This window comes from Asparagus officinalis, chromosome 1, assembly GCF_001876935.1.
Source record: "Asparagus officinalis chromosome 1, Aspof.V1, whole genome shotgun sequence".
Classification (NCBI taxonomy): Eukaryota; Viridiplantae; Streptophyta; class Magnoliopsida; order Asparagales; family Asparagaceae; genus Asparagus; species Asparagus officinalis.
The window spans coordinates 71,823,727-71,839,744 of NC_033794.1; the positions used below are offsets into that span (position 1 = coordinate 71,823,727).

At 44.5% G+C, this 16,018-nt stretch overlaps 1 long non-coding RNA gene across 1 annotated transcript; it reads left to right on the forward strand.

The window, feature by feature from the left end:
• LOC109842816 lies at nt 15,152-15,579 on the forward strand. The gene is made up of 4 exons (XR_002247406.1): nt 15,152-15,190; nt 15,258-15,329; nt 15,402-15,473; nt 15,543-15,579. It is a non-coding gene; the product is annotated as an uncharacterized LOC109842816 (long non-coding RNA).

Sequence of the window (16,018 nt, forward strand, 5' to 3'; positions counted from 1 at the left end):
TCGGAGCAAGTTAATCTTAGTTTTTGCCTTCTTAGAGAGACCTACTTCCATCTATTTCACACGACTCTGTAGCTTTTGGAGTTCAAGACCAGCAGACATATGCGTATCATGCCATGCTTTTAAGCTAGATTTCATGTGAGCAGCTATATACGAGGAAGTACTAGCAGCCCGGAGTTCCTTTAGCTCTTGGAGTTCCTGCTCTAATTGAGTCAGGTCTGCTATAATGGAATCTGCTAAATCCACATATCCTTCTTCCTTAATGTCTATCACATGACGATCTAGGAAATTGTTGAAGGGAAATCCCTTATGAAGGACTTTGTCGATCATCATGTTTAGGAAAGAAGCAAAGCTATAGAGTTCTGTGCAGATCACGGTCTTAACTGGATCTTCATCTGACACCAACGCCTTGAGAGTCATATAACAATGAAGGAGACGCTGCAAGAAAAGAAGAAGAAATAAGCACTCCAAAAGTTATCAATGATGATTCTAATATTTAGGACTTTAAGCAGACTATGGAAGAGAATGTACCAATGCTGGCAGAGAATCTCTCAGGTTGGCTCTCATGTTCTGATCCCGCTTAGCCTCATGAGTCCTGCAATTTGTACAGACTTGGTAATTGATGCACCAACTTTCATTGGTTGGTTTCATGACTTGAGCAGCAGGGCCAACTTCAACTTCAGCTAAAACCTCTATAGTCATTGGGTCTGAGGACTTGATGACTTCCCTTTTATAAGGAGCCATGGATTGATTTTGAAGGATAGTAACTTTGGATTGGGAGGTAGGCAGTTAGACTTCAGCAATATCTTGTCCTAAACCCGATGTATCAGAATCCTTAAGCTTCTCAATAGCCTCAAAGATAATAATGGTATCAGCACTAGTGACTGGTCCTACAATCAAAACTCCTACTTAGTTACTCACAATTAACAACTGAAGAGGTAACTTTGGAATAAAGTGCATACCTGCAGATGAACCAACTTCTGTGGTTGGGTCCTGTGGCTTGACCCTTGCTTGATTCTGACAGCAATTGAGAAATTAAGCTATAGTCAGACTCGGATAAGGTAATCATTTGGCCGAAGTCATGCTCAGGAAGATCTTCAATTATGTCATCATAGGTAGCCTCCTCCTCAACTGATTCTTCCATAGAAACATCTAAAAAAAGCTAAACTTTGAGTACAAAAGAAAAGAGCAGGAACCTACGTTAAGTTCCTTTAGTTTCTTTAAAAGAGCACGAAGTGCACAAATAATTAGAGGAGGTACAAATTCCGAGTCACTCAGTTCTCTAAATTGCGACCCCAAATAAGATAGTATCTATACTAGATATATCTGGACTGGAGGACTTTGGAGTGACGTCAACATAGGGATCGAATTGGACCTCGATTTCCATAGCAACTTCAGCATCCAAGGGATCTTCACTCATAGCTTCATGCATTTGTTAAGTGAAGCATGGTTCCTTGGAAGGAATGAATCTGGGAGATGTGGGTTCGTGTGGGATTTCACCCTCTTCATGATCCCCTATGAATGAAAAATGAAGGATATGATTATGAACTTGAAAATGGAGCTTTGAAAAGAAACATAAGGGGTAAAATATTACCTTCTCCCCTAGAAAGGATATCGCTGATTGGCACCTCTCGAGATGTGGGCAGTGTAGAGCATGGCCTATGTGTGACCTTCTTGACTCTCTTCGTGGGCTGAAGTACTTCAGAAGGAGCAGCACTCTCTTGTCGGAACTTGGTACGTAGCTTGGTCCAAGGAGAGACTGCTGCTTGAGCTTGAACTTAGGCTGAAGGTCGGGATCTTTTCCTACCAACAAGCCTAGTTTCAATGGACTCTATCTTCTCTTCTTCATCTCCACTTTGTATTTTTACCGTCATCTAGTGGGGATATGTAAGAATGACTCTCTCTTTGGAAGAGGGCTTCTTCGCAGAATCCTTCCCCTTGGAATGAGAGGGAGATAGTGCTTCTTCTGGAGAATTGGGCTGGTCGAAGCGACGAGTCCTATAAGTAATAAGCGAGCTAACACCCCCTCCTGGGAAGAAAGTAAGTGGGAGACCCGATACATCTTTTTCTTCGTCATCCCCTACATCAGCTCCAATACCCCCAGCTTCACCTTCTTCCTCGAATGTCCAATCTACATCCGTGAAGAGTTCCTCTTTGCTTTCATCAGAATCAGTGACTAGTTTCCCTTTGCCAAAAGATTCAACAGGTTTCTTCCCTTTCCTAGAAGATACAGTTTCTCGAACTACTTCAGTGGCAAGTCTCGATGTTGTTTCCGCCTCTTGTTCCGAATTCCTCTTCTTCCTTGTGGGAACGTTGGCAACTATGAACCATTTGCAACACAAGAAGGTCATTTGCAACTGAGGCTCTGCAATAGGAAGGCTAAATCGGGCGTCTGTGTAACCAGTTATACTCCAAAACCATGCTCAAGCGCCATCAATAAGACCACCGCAAACCTTAAATCTTCTATTAGGGTTCCCGACATACAATTGGTCATAACCAAATTGATGGGCAAACCTACAAGGTAAATAGGGCTTAATGTTGTAGACGTTCTTCACCCGAAAAATCAAATAACCAGGGCGGATGTTGATAAACCAGTGAAAGCATCCTACATCCAAAGCAGTCGTGTTCTTCCTTAGTTCCTCTTCATAGATGAGAATCTCATTATAAGTACCTAAGAACCGAGGGAAATACTTGAAGAACTCCCAGCACTTGTAAATTCTAAACTACCTTGCCACCTCATGTCATTGTCTTGTTACCCACTTACACTCCTCTAAGATCTGCAGCAAAGTTTGGATCGGCAATCTCAGGTGCTGTCATTAAGTCAAACTGGTGGAGGATGAGCCACGTCATCAAATAAGTGTACAACAGCTCTATCTTAGTGGTGGGAATCTCGCTTGAAGGCTTGCTCCCTTCTTGCATGAATGTAGTGGTCAAGTGACGAAGCCCGCTATGGATATCAGCAATCATGGCCAGGAGCAAGGAAAGCTTACGTCCAATCACCAATTGGATGGTAGGGTACAGAACTTCAATAGGTACTAACTCAAAAACATTATGAGACACTACACACTTCTTTAGCCAAATAGCTAAGTATCCCGCTAGAAGAGTCGCCGGCTTGATCTTCCTTTGAGCGTGCCACAAGAAGGTCTCGAACTTGGTACCGCTTGGAAATTTGCCTTCGGCTGAGCGGGTGGTGTAGGATTGAGCATTGATCTTATCTATCAGCTTATTTATTTCGGATGGGGTCAAAGGAGGCAATTCACAGACCTTGTTACCAGAACGATCCTCAAGATTCTTAAAGAGGTAATCGACGAATTGCTTCAAAATAATTTTCAAAAACTTCTTTGGCTTCACATCAATCCTCATGGCAATTTGATAGTGACAGGTTTAGCTCCCAAACAATGTCATGAGCAACTGAAGCCGTCTCTTTCATTCGGTTCAAGTGATAGGCAGAGGGAAAGTATTCCTAATAGGGAATATCCTTCATTGGCAATCCAGACACCTTCATCATCTCATGAAGAGAAAGGCCTAACTCTCCATGTTTAGTTAGAAAAGTATTAGTGTCCGGGTTATAGATCTCAAACAAAATGAAGAAATGGTCTACGCTTATTGGGAGACCATACATGCTTGATCGGATGTATATAATCCTTATCAGCTAACTCCTTACCCCAATGTCCAAGCACATAGCTGGTCATTCTCGTCCACCATCTATCAGTAGACATGGACCCAACCAAAACATTTATACCTCTTAATAGGCAACTCCCTACCCAGTCGAGCAAGACGATTCTTCATAGTGTTGGCCTTAATCATTAGTTCATTCTATGACACACTGTCTTGACCCAATAGTCCAAGGTGAAGCCCACAAATGGAATTTCGGTCACTTGAACCCGGAGTCTTGCTGTCCTTGCTAATGAATCCATAATGAATGTGTTCATGATCTTTCGTTAGTCGCTAAGACATCTCCCTTGTCACTGCCAAATTACTAAGTTGTATGAGGGAGTAATGATGAGGCATTGGAGGGAGGAATTTGAAGGCCCCATCATACTCGTTCAACTATTTTTCTGAGCCACAAGAGAGAATGTCAGGATCCTCGATGGAAGAACCAAACATATAGTGGGGTTTCCTCAATGGTTGAGTCGATTCCTTATCTTTTGTCAGTGGTGTGTCCGTAATCAACTGACACAGAGTACAACGAATCCCTCACTACATAAGCTCGAGGACGTCTTCTAGGCAATCTGCGTTACATTGAGTAGCCTCCTTGATCAAAGGAGCCCCGTCAAAGGAAGCATACTCAATGCCACTTTGACCAGACACTTCTCTGTCAGAGAAGACCGTGGACGGGAAATTGACTGCAAAGAACAAAAGAGAATATATCAGAATGCAGTAAAGAAAAATTCTAAGACAAAAAAAGGAGTTAAGCTGATTTTGCAAACTTGCAAGATAGAGTCACTGTCTTGCAGTTTGCGAGACAGCCACGACTGTCTCGCATATGTGAGACAATGTATATTGTCCCGCAAACTACAGGGTAGGGTACCTTGTCTTGCAAGTTGCGAGGCGGCATGGAACCATCTTTTTGTCTTAGCATGTGTTTTGGCCAAGCAAAACACTCCGTTTAAGCATCGATCCTCGCAAAGGAAGACGTCAGCTATTCCCGAATGCCTCACAAAGGTGGGCAAACGAGGAAACTTAGCAAAACTCTAATCTATTGAATTGAATAAGTTGTGAAACCTCACCTCCGAAGGATGAAGCCGCGACCTCTGCCCTCTTAGATTCTTAGGCAACTGATTTTCTCTTGGCAACCCTCGATCTCTTAGGAAACATGGCCGAAATAAAGGTTTAGACTAAAATCTCGATGAAATGTTAGGGTTTCATGGCCGACAATCAAGAAAACCTCGGAAGGAACAAAAATCAAGAGTCCTAAGTTCAGTTTCTATCAAGGATTACAAGAAAACAAAGTTTGAACACTTTAAACAAGAGGAAAGAGATCAAAACCCGAAAAAACTCACAAACCCTAGAATGACGTTTACCTCTTTTCGATCAAAGATGAAGAGGAAGAAGAGGGGAAGGGTTTAATATCTATTTAAAGGGATATGTAGAGGATTCGAACTCAGGGAAGTGGGCAAACATAGTCCCGAAACACCACAACTACTAGAACTTAAAGGCAAAACCCCCGACTTCTGGCCTTCAAGCTATACAGCAGAAACTGTCTCACATACACGGGACAGTTTCGACTGTCTCACATACACGGGACAGTTTCGACTGTCTCGCACACACGAGACAATTTCTACTGTCTCGCACAAAGGGTCCATTCGGCGTGCATCCGATGTGTTCTCAACTCATCTCTAGTGCACTTACAACATTCCTTCAATGTACATGATGTACACACAGTATACCAAGGGTGATGATCTTCCAATATTACCCTCAGGAGTCTGGCACACATTATGGTAAGTTTCTTCCAAAATTACCCCTTGGAGTTCAACTGTAATTCAGCTGTGAGCTCCTGACAAAGATGATTAGTTCAGCATCAACTCAACGACACAAGTGAATTCAACATCTCAAAAGTCAACAAATCAACTTCAGTTCTAGATTTTGACAATGGTTAGTGATGTCATAATACAAGAAGTTTAGAAACTGAAGCCATTCATTGGTCCTTCTATACAGTCCAACGTTGAGTAAAAGCAGGGCCTATCTTATTCAAAGTATTTCAGATTCCCTGATAAAATACTAAGGAGGCTGAAAACTTTGGAGGGGGTATCTGTAGGCATCAAAAATTACCTTAGGTCCTAAACTCAGCTCAAGATAGAGAGAAGACAAAGAACATCATCATTTAAGTCAGAGAAGATCATCCAATGCAAAAGGAAGAAAAGAACAACACAAAACACAACTCAAAAAGGACTTGGAGCTATCTCACAGTTGGTGAGATAGTATCCACTATCTCGCATATACGAGATAATGTTTACTGTCCCGCATATGCGAGAAAGTACGCCCATTACCCACAAAAAGCTAGAGTATGACAAAGAACATCAGACAATGTTTACTGTCCCGATGTGAGGAGTCCCGATTTCCCTTGATATCGATATCCCGGTATGAGGTTTCCTTGACTATTACTATTATAGCATTGACTAGACGATGCACTCTTGATCAGACATGTTATGGGTCACGGTTATTTTCATAGTTTTATAGAAGTCGTTCCACGGTAACTCCGTGGCTAGTGCCTAATATTTCATGTACAGTTGCTTAATTAATTTGACAACATGGGATTATAAAGGGGAATTGGATGGAGAATATATCATATATATAAACAGGCACAGCGCTTTCCTGTTATCGTGATATCGTGAGTGTTATATATATGGGCCAGAGGGCCAAAACTTGACTTGAGGGCTGCCCCCGGACGACTTTACGGGGACCCGATTATATACATGAAAATATTCTTCCCCAATTCAAATAACATGTAAAACAAGAATTATATGCTTGCGTGTCTTATGATGGACTTTGTTGGTTTTATGAGATGTAGACTAGTTGTATTTCTGTTCATACTTAGATTGGGATTAATAATTAATTATCTATAATTTGAGACATTAGGTATATACATGAGGGTTTCCTTGTCCGGATTATTTCACTCAACGTACTACGTCTCAAGTTATAGGTATTTAAGTATTAATTCTATCTAGCTGTGTGATTTGGATACTTGGATGATTACCCGGTTGGCTAGCTGCGTGATCTTGACACTTGAATGGTTTTCTTAGATTCTTCTGATGATTTTATTCCAGTGAGTTGGCTAGCTGCGTGATCTTGACACTTGAATGGTTTTCTTAGATTCTTCTGATGATTTTATTCCAGTGATAGATTGCATTTAGATTATTAGTAATTCATATTTTATTCCAGTGATAGATTGCATTTAGATTATTAGTAATTCATTTGCATGTTATTATTATTATCACTGTTTTTGCTTTGGTCGTTCGATCGTTCCTATTTCTCTCTGTGGGATCTTGCTGTGTGCCATACACACTGACGTACACCTGTTTTTCTCTGGTGTACATCAGATTTAGAAGATGAACAGCCTCAGTTCGGGATAGTACAGGAGCCAGAGGATTTGCAGCAGTAAGGTCTTCCAGATGGATCAGAAGAACAATCTGAAGCTTAGACTTTTTCTTTCTGTAGTAGTTGATGAGCGCTAGATCTCTTCTGTAGAACCTTACTTTAGTTTGATGTTGGATTTAGCTGTTTTAGCAATACTTTCCTTTTATTTTTGTTAGACTATGTATTTTTATATTTTTAGTTGGACTGTTTTGTAATAAGGGCGTGTTTGACCCAACTCTGTGTCTTGGATGATATTCATTTGTGATATGTATTATTTTATTCTGTGTTGTTCATTATATTCTTGCTATCTGTGATCGGGGACCTGTGACTTCGCATTGTTTTATTTTTGACGCTTAGCGTATTAGATTGAGAAGAAGAGGTCTAGCACTTATCTCTCCTCAGTCTAATACGTCGCGAGCTTGTTCACGTTCCGATTCTCTGGTATTTTGGGAAACGGAGCGTGACACAACTCGAGGTAGCATATGATTTTGTGGGGAGATGAAAACTACCCCCACTCCGGCAATAACTGGACCAGTAGGGTTCGCTCTTGCTGCGCTATCGAAGTATAATTGACATACATGTTCTTTCAATACAATATTGGCTTCATACGCCTCATCAGGCATATCCTGGTACAATTTGACCTTCTCGTTCAATGGATGATTGGCCATAAGATCGCAAATAACTTGACCTTTCACTGCCTTTTGAGGTTTAAGGTGAATATCATACATGTTATTTCTTGTTGTAAATTTTGTTGGAGTTATTGCATTTTGGCAGGGATGAGGTTAAGTTTTTGAAATTTGAATGGTTGTAGCAAAATATTCTTAAAAAGATGAAGAAGTAAAACAAGCCCATATGAGATTTGATGGGAAAAAAATTTATAGCAGGGCTGCTAGAGTTTGGTCGGTGGAATGGCTATGAAATATGAATATAGGTATGCTCTCCTCTTTTCGTAGCACTTCTTTAGTTTGTCTCTTTTGATGGTAACCTCACCATGGTGAGACCATCTATTTTTTCTCATTATGTACTTCTTTAATCCAAACTAAAGAAAATGAGAAGTGATGTTTCCTATTCTTAGTTTTCTTTTTTTTAGTTGTGAAACAAACAATGGATATGTGAGGAAATCCATTTTCAACCCTATTTTATGGTGAACCAAATACTCAATATTTCAAGAAACCTTTAAAAACACATGAAAAACCATATTTATGCATGGATATAAGTTTCCTATAATTAGGAAAACCAACCAATCAGCCCCTTATATTAAATCACTTATCATTACATCTGCAACTATAACAAAATTTCTTTTTTTAATCATTTTCTTAAATAAAAAATAAAAAAATTAATCTATATTTTAGCAAATCTCCAATATCTACATATTCAATCCTAATGTAGCTTCAACTTCTCTGAATTTATTCTTCAATTTCCCCTTTCACCGTTTCCCCCATCTCTGGTGCCATAATCCCTTCCCCGTTTTCTCAAAATCTCCGCTTCATCTTCTTCAACTTCAGACATCGCGTTCTGCCTTGAGAACTCAAGCTCCGCTGTGGTTTCCCCTTTCCCCATTTCCTCCATTACTCTCTGTTTTTAGAGTCATTGTTCTCCACAACTTCCCATCTCATCTTCTTCCCTCTTCAACAATCCTGACCCCGCTCACATAAGCATCATGTTTTCGGTGAAAGTCACTGTTTTCATTGCTTTTGAATCTGTTACAACTTTAAACGTTACAACAGGAATGCAACAAAACAAAGATTACAACTTTATCGAAAATAAACACGAGATCCCGTTTTGGTGCGGTCTCGCTTGAGTGGGTCTTTGGCCTGTGACGGGGATGTTGATATCCGTGGACCACCGGGGCAATCAGATCTGGTCCGAATAAATCGGATAGAGTTTCGTTGATCCGCGTGAGATCTAGAAACTTCTAATCCAGAAATATCGGACAGAACTTCGTCGATCCGCGTGAGATCTAGAAGTTCTAAGCGTATACCTCGGCTAAAGCGAGGTAATAGCTCTTCTTAGTATTAACGCTAAAGGCTAATACTAAGGAAGGATGAGAACGGGTGATGAAGACTGATTTAGACCTCTCCTCCTCGGTTGAAGTGCTCGATCAGTGTTTGCTGCAGCAGGGCTTCGCCGAGGCTCTCCAAAAATCCAGATCATTCCAAATGAGGTAAGGGGGTCCTATTTATAGGAAAACAAGAGGGGGGCGTCCGCACAGATCTAGGACACCCCAGGGGTGTCCGCACAGATCTGGGACACCCTTGGGGTGTCTCCAAAAATCCGAGACAGTGCGTTGGATGCGTGACGAAGAGTTCGATCCGCTCTGGTGATTGGATTATCTGTAGAGTAGTCGAGGCATGAAGGACGTTGTCCTATTCGTGAGCAGTGCCGGGTTCCCGTTTGGTCCGGGTCTTGGTTGTTCCGAAACCCTATCCGCTCACGTGGCTCGTCGATTCACTTCAATCATTCATCGACGTTGATTAGGCTCATGTGGGTCGGATGGTGATGTTCATTGTCGCTCGTTAACACTGAACCGTTTGTGGAGACCTATAGGCAATTTTCGATGCCTACAGATACCCCCTCCAAAGTGTTCCGGACTCGTTTCTTTTATAGAAGAGGCTGGAATACTTTGGATGTGATTGGTCTAGCCTTCAGTCGGCACTAGGACCTGTAGTTAGCTTCAACTCTTGGCTCCTTCGATTTTCGATCTATTCGATGCTTTGACGAATAGCCGAGGTTCTTCCGGCGCTGCGTTTATCGTCTGGCCGTCGTCGGAGTCTCGAGCTTGCAGCTGATGAATTGAGTTTGGCTCGTGTCACTGAGTTGACTTTGAACTACCTCCGTCACATCGTGTTGACTTAGGGTTTTGGATCACCGTTTGTTGACTTTTTGTCGCAACGCGTTGACTGGCGTTGACCTAGGGTACGCGTTGACCGGCGTTGACCCTTAGGGTTTTGAATCGTCAAACGTTGGCTTTTGTCGTAACGCGTTGACTGGCGTTGACCTAGGGTTACGCGTTGACCGACGTTGACCCTTAGGGTTTTGAATCGTCAAACGTTGACTTTTGTCGCAACGCGTTGACTGGCGTTGACCTAGGGTTATGCGTTGACCGGCATTAGCCCCTAGGGTTTTGAATCGTCAAATGTTGACTTTTGTCGCAACGCGTTGACTGGCGTTGACCTAGGGTTACGCGTTGACCGGCGTTGGCCCTTAGGGTTTTGAATCGTCACACGTTGACTTTGCTCCCAACCCGTTGAGTGGGGTTGACCCAGGGTTACGCGTTGACCGGCGTCCACCCTAGGGTTTTGATTCGTCAAAGGTTGACTTTTGGCGCAACGCATTGACCGGCGTTGACCTAGGGTTACGCGTTGACCGGCGTTGGCCCTTAGGGTTTTGATTCGTCAAATGTTGACTTTTGGAGTTCATCAATATCCACCCATTGGCGAAGAATCGGAGTGTTTTGGGGCTCAGAAAATAATTTAGGGGTCAAACAAGGTTCGGGGGGGTCAAAACAGACTCAAGACGCCCTGGGGGTGTCCCGACAAAACCGGGACACCCTGGGGTGTCTCGGTTTTGCCGAGACACCCCATGGGGGTGTTGTGTGTTCTTCTTCCCCACTCTTCTTTCCTCCATTGTTTCACTTCTCTCAAAAGCTCCAAACCCTCAAGGAACTTCGGATTTTTGTATGCTCCTCATTGGCCAAAAATTTTCAACTCCAACTAGGGTTTCTTCCTCCACCTTCAAACTCACGTCTTGGCACTTGGAGTTGGGGATTTCAAGCCTCTTGATTTGGGTAAGCTCTTCTTTATAATCCTCTTACTTTCTTGTAAAGGTTGCATCTTTATCCTTGTGGTAGACTAGGGGGCATGTATGCACTATTACTTCGGGGGGTTTTGTGCAAAAAGAGGTAATGGCCGAAACTTTGGGGGGTTTATTTGCAAAATTCGTGGGGGTTTATTTGCAATGGCCGAATTTTGGGGGGCTTATTTGCAAAATGGGACTGAAATTTGTGAGGGTTAGATTTCATTCCCCTTTGGTAACAATTTGGATGGGTGTTTTATGCAAAAAGACCATACTTTATTGAGGGTTTTATGTGCAAATATGGGGCTGAAAACTTTGGGGGCTTATTTGCAAATTTGGCCAAAGAATTGGGGTGGTGTTCATGTAATAGAGGACTGAAGTTAAGACCTATATTACATGCTCATTTGGCCGAAAGTTTGAGGGGTACTTTAGGCGAGAGGACCAAAAGTTGTTAGAGGGGTTTATTTGCAAAATTGGTTAAATTCTACAAAAGCCAGAGAATTGGGGTGGTGTTCATGTAATAGAGGACTGAAGTTAAGACCTATATTACATGCTCATTTGGCCGAAAGTTTGAGGGGTACTTTAGGCGAGAGGACCAAAAGTTGTTAGAGGGGTTTATTTGCAAAATTGGTTAAATTCTACAAAAGCCATGACCCAACCCGGGCGTGTCCTTGACCTGAATTTTGGCCTTGAACACGAAGGGTATTTTGGGTATTTCACCAAAATTCACCGTGAAAGATGACAATCATCGTGCACGAAATTAGTAGGTTTAATTAGACTTCAATTATGAAATCCTATTTGTGTATAGGATTTTAATTAAAGTTCTTAATTTCCCTTTTAAATTTCGTATATTCATGTTTTAGATTGTACCTGACTTGCTGCTTTTCGTTGCAGATTTGCAATGTCTCCGCGTCGATCTCGTCCCCGGAGGAGCCGTTCTCGTTCACAGCATAGTGAGGAGGAAGTCCCCACGACATCCTCTCCCGCGGCTTCATTTTTCGGGGGTGAGAATTTATGCAGAGATTTTGTCTTACATCCCTGATTGACCTCTTTGCGGGTCATGAAGGAAGAACCGATACCTCTCTCGCGGAGGGTAAGGTTTCAGACTTGTTTTGCTTAGCCAATTCAAGTCTTCGGATACATTGGGGCGATTTTGTGTTGTCCTACACCTTATAGGTCGGTGTACGTTACCACGTTATTCACGTGATGACGCATGCCGTCCTTCTGGTGTAGGTCACTCAAAATCGTCTCTCCAATTATTCCGTGGATGAGTCTATCATTCTTCTTACGAGATGGATTTTCTGATTCCGCCCTTGTGCTTTATTGCAGTGGAATTTCCCGCGGGTAGCCTTCCTCCTCACGCCAACACCGGATGTAGTCGGGAGGTTTTCTCTTCTGCTACTCTTAGGCAGGCTGTTGGCCCACTTCCTCGGTTCGACGGGGATCGTCCAAATGACTCTTGCCGTTCGATACAGGAAGGAGGGCGCCATTGCTTGCGCCAACTTATCACAGATGCCTCCTTCACCCCTGATTCTACTTCCACTCAGGTTCTAAAGAAGCCGGGTTTTCTATTTGGAGATCATGTCAGGGATCCTGCCACGCTGACTCTTTGTGAGGAGCATTGGTTAACTCTTGACGGTGGAGCCTGTTTGTACATCCCTTCGATTCCACGCCACTATTCTTTCAGTCATTTGAAGGGGCAAGCCGTGGACCGGCAGATGTCTTGGCATCTTACTGAAGATGCTGATCGGGTTCAATGCGGATATGCTACTAACCATAAGACTCCTGGCTCTGAGGGGTATCATGACGTGCGTGGTCTACGACCCGGGATCATGGGTCTTGATACTGCACCCCCAGGCGAGGTGTCAGCTGCTGCTCCGACTGTGAGCAACCGTCTGGCTCTTCTTGGGAGACAGTTACCCCCATCGGAGTACAGATGTTATGGCTGGGCTTCCTCCCTAGCCAAAGGGTGGTGGGCGCGCATGACTGGTTTCGTCTTGGCGCGCTGGGAGAGGGATCTGAAGAGCAGTGGGTTGTATGCACCCATACGAGCTACTATGTACGGCATCCCAGTCAGCTGTCGCCATTTCTTGGCTTTGCTGGAGACTTATGTGCCCGATAGCAACACCTTCCTGACCAGCGGAGGTGAGCTAGGGTTGGCCTTGCACGAGATGCATTATGTTTCGGGTCTTCCGATGGGGGACTGTCCGTATCAGGAGTACTTCCCTACGAACCAGCAGCTGGAGTGTATGAAGAAAGATACTCCGGACATGTATGACACACTCTGGGATCTTACTTGCCACTACTACACTTCCTTGATCCAAACTTCTCCCCAAGCGAGAAGGAAGAGGCAGATCAGCTTGAAGCAGTTTGCCAGCTACTTGTTTCAGAACTTGGATGGTGATTCTAGTGCGCCCATTCATGAATTAGACGTGATGACTCCTTCGGCCGTTAATGAGTTGTTGGAAAAGGCTGAGGTTCGTTCCTACACTATCGGCAGTGCTGAGGGGGCTTTTCCCGCGGGGACAAAGTTTCGCTCTTTTCTCCGCCGCGCACAGAGGTCTATAGGGTCCCGGGCGCTATTAGCAGGCTACCTTGCCCTTTGGTTGAAGAAGTGTGTCGTCCCGCACCAACCTTCTGACGCTCTACCCATCGAGGTGCTCTTCCCTGCAGTTCAGCTGGCTTATGGGAGAGAGCTTTCCCTGCTCCCAGCAATGGTTGCTAGTATCCATTGCGGGCTCAGGGGTCTGGTTAGCAGTTTTACACATATGGGTTCTGAACCATCAGCTGAGCTGGTTTGCCCAAAGGTTGAGCTCCCTTACGCATATTTGATGGCGTGGCTCGTTCTTCACCGTCCCGACTTGATGTCGGCCCCCAGCGTTGTTGACATCCCTGTCCCCTTCATGCAATTGTTGGAGCAGAGCAGATGGTTTGGGAGCAAATTTAGTGATGTTCAGCGAGAGCTCCGGGTCCGCAAGAGTTGGGAGTTCTTTAAGTGTTTCCCTCACTTTTCAGGTCGCTATGGCGACGTGCTGGTTGATGAGGAGAAACCTAGAAGTGACCGGACCGTTCTTGACGCTGGTTGCTTCCGGTGGTTAGTGAACATCCGTGTAGGCTATCTCGTCCTTCGGGTGAAGAACCAGTGCCACATAGAGCCTTATCTCCCTTGCCGCTTTGCTCGACAATTCGGCTATGACCAACTGTATGTCGGGAATCCGAGCCGCAGCCTGCGGGTTGAGGGAGGATTGATTGATGGCGTTCGAGCGTGGCTATGGACGATGGTGGGCTGTACTGGAGCCCGTTTTGCTCTTCCTTCGTACCGGCGTAAGCCATTGATCACTTTCCTCAGCTGCAAGTGGTTCCTTTCTGCATATGAGTCCATCAGCGTGAGGAGCCTCTCAGAGTTGCAGTCCGAGTACGCGGTCCGGGCTGCTATGATGGCTGGTCGCAGAGCTGAGCTTGCTCAGAAGCGGAGAAAAGGGCATGCCAAATCTCTTGTCTCAGACGAAGAAGAACTTCTCCCTACGGGTGATGATGACGAGACCTCCGAGGACGAGTATGCGGACGCAGATACCGGCAGAGGGGATCTCGATACTGGTTTGTCCTATCTCTTTTAATTTTCATTTTCCATAAATGACAGCTCTTTTTCATTGAAATGGCTATTGTCACTTTAGGTAGGGCAGTCAATGATCATGAGCCACCAGCTCCTACACACGTTGAAACGTGTGATAGGCCTGCGCATGTTCGACCCTTTGGTCCTCGGAGGGTTGGTGCCCCGAAGAGGAAGAAGACCGCCCATAAGCCCCATGACGATCAGCGTCCCTGTGGAGTGGACTTAGGGAGCACTGCCGATGGAGGGGGAGGTAACATTCAATTGCTCTTGCTTCAAGGTTGTTTACCTTTTGGGGATTTGTGACCATGTTTTGTGCTTCAGGTTTCTTCGAGGAGGGCGAACTCCCACCGGGTTCGGCGTCCCCTGGCGTTGACAACATGGATTGCTTTGTGCAACAAATGTGCGACGCTTTTCACGATGGGTCTTTGGGCATCGACCTTAACATCGATCTTGAGCAGATAAATAATGTTGAGCCCACAATCCCTTATTCAGGTATATCCGCATCCAATGTCATTTTCCTTATGTAAGGTGAAGGAAGATTTCTCGTTTGAGCTTTCCTCATCCTTCAACATTTGGGTTACCCTGCAGATGTTGCGATGGAGGGGCCAAGCTTCTCGAAGCCGGATGCCGGCTTATTAGCTGACATGCTGGCTGAGCAGACTTCCAGAGGGACCGAGAGACCATTCTTCGGGAACGATTCATCTACCGGTATATATCTGATTTTCTCCCTCTTGCCCGATATTTCATATGACTAATGAATGATTGATTATCGCAGCGTCTACCATTGGAGTTAGCCCGGTATCTATCCCTGGCATATCCAGTTTGCCTCAGAGCGACGGGCTTGCAGGTATGTATACGATTCAGGGATATTGTACTTTCCTATGTTTATCTGTCTTTTGACTAATGAGTGCAATCATAGGACCAGCCGCTAGGACTGATTCTCATATGACTCCTGACATCCCTCAAATGCCCGCGGATAATGGATCTACAGGTATGCAGATCCCAATTCTTCTTATTCGTCTAAATTTTCATTTTGACTAATAAGAGAGTGTCATCATAGGACCAGCAGCTTGGGCCGATACTCTTATGACTCTTGGCATTCCGGCTGCATCTGAGGACATGGGGATTGCAGGTATTCATACGACCTTCTTATCCCGATTCTCCTTATTTGTCCAAATTTCCATTTGGGTTAACATAGGAATGTCACTGTAGGACCAGGCGTTCAGCCTGATACTGCTACAGTCCCCGGGGTTGAAAGTCCTCATAGCAGTGGTGCCTCCCCGTCTCTGCCGAGCGGTGTGAGCACTCCGCCTGTAGGGGCTGACGTACCCTCTTCTGCTGCTGTCCCGGAACCTGTCGGCTCTCAACCCGATGGGACATCCGTTGGCGTCGGTATGTTCGGAACCTGCCTTTTGACTTTCCTTTCCATATTCGATAGTTCACTGAGCTTCCAAGTTGTTGCTTGTAGGATCTCGATCTTCTTTGCACGAGCGTGTCCGTAGCCTTTTGGCCGATACTGATCCTGACGGAGAGGCT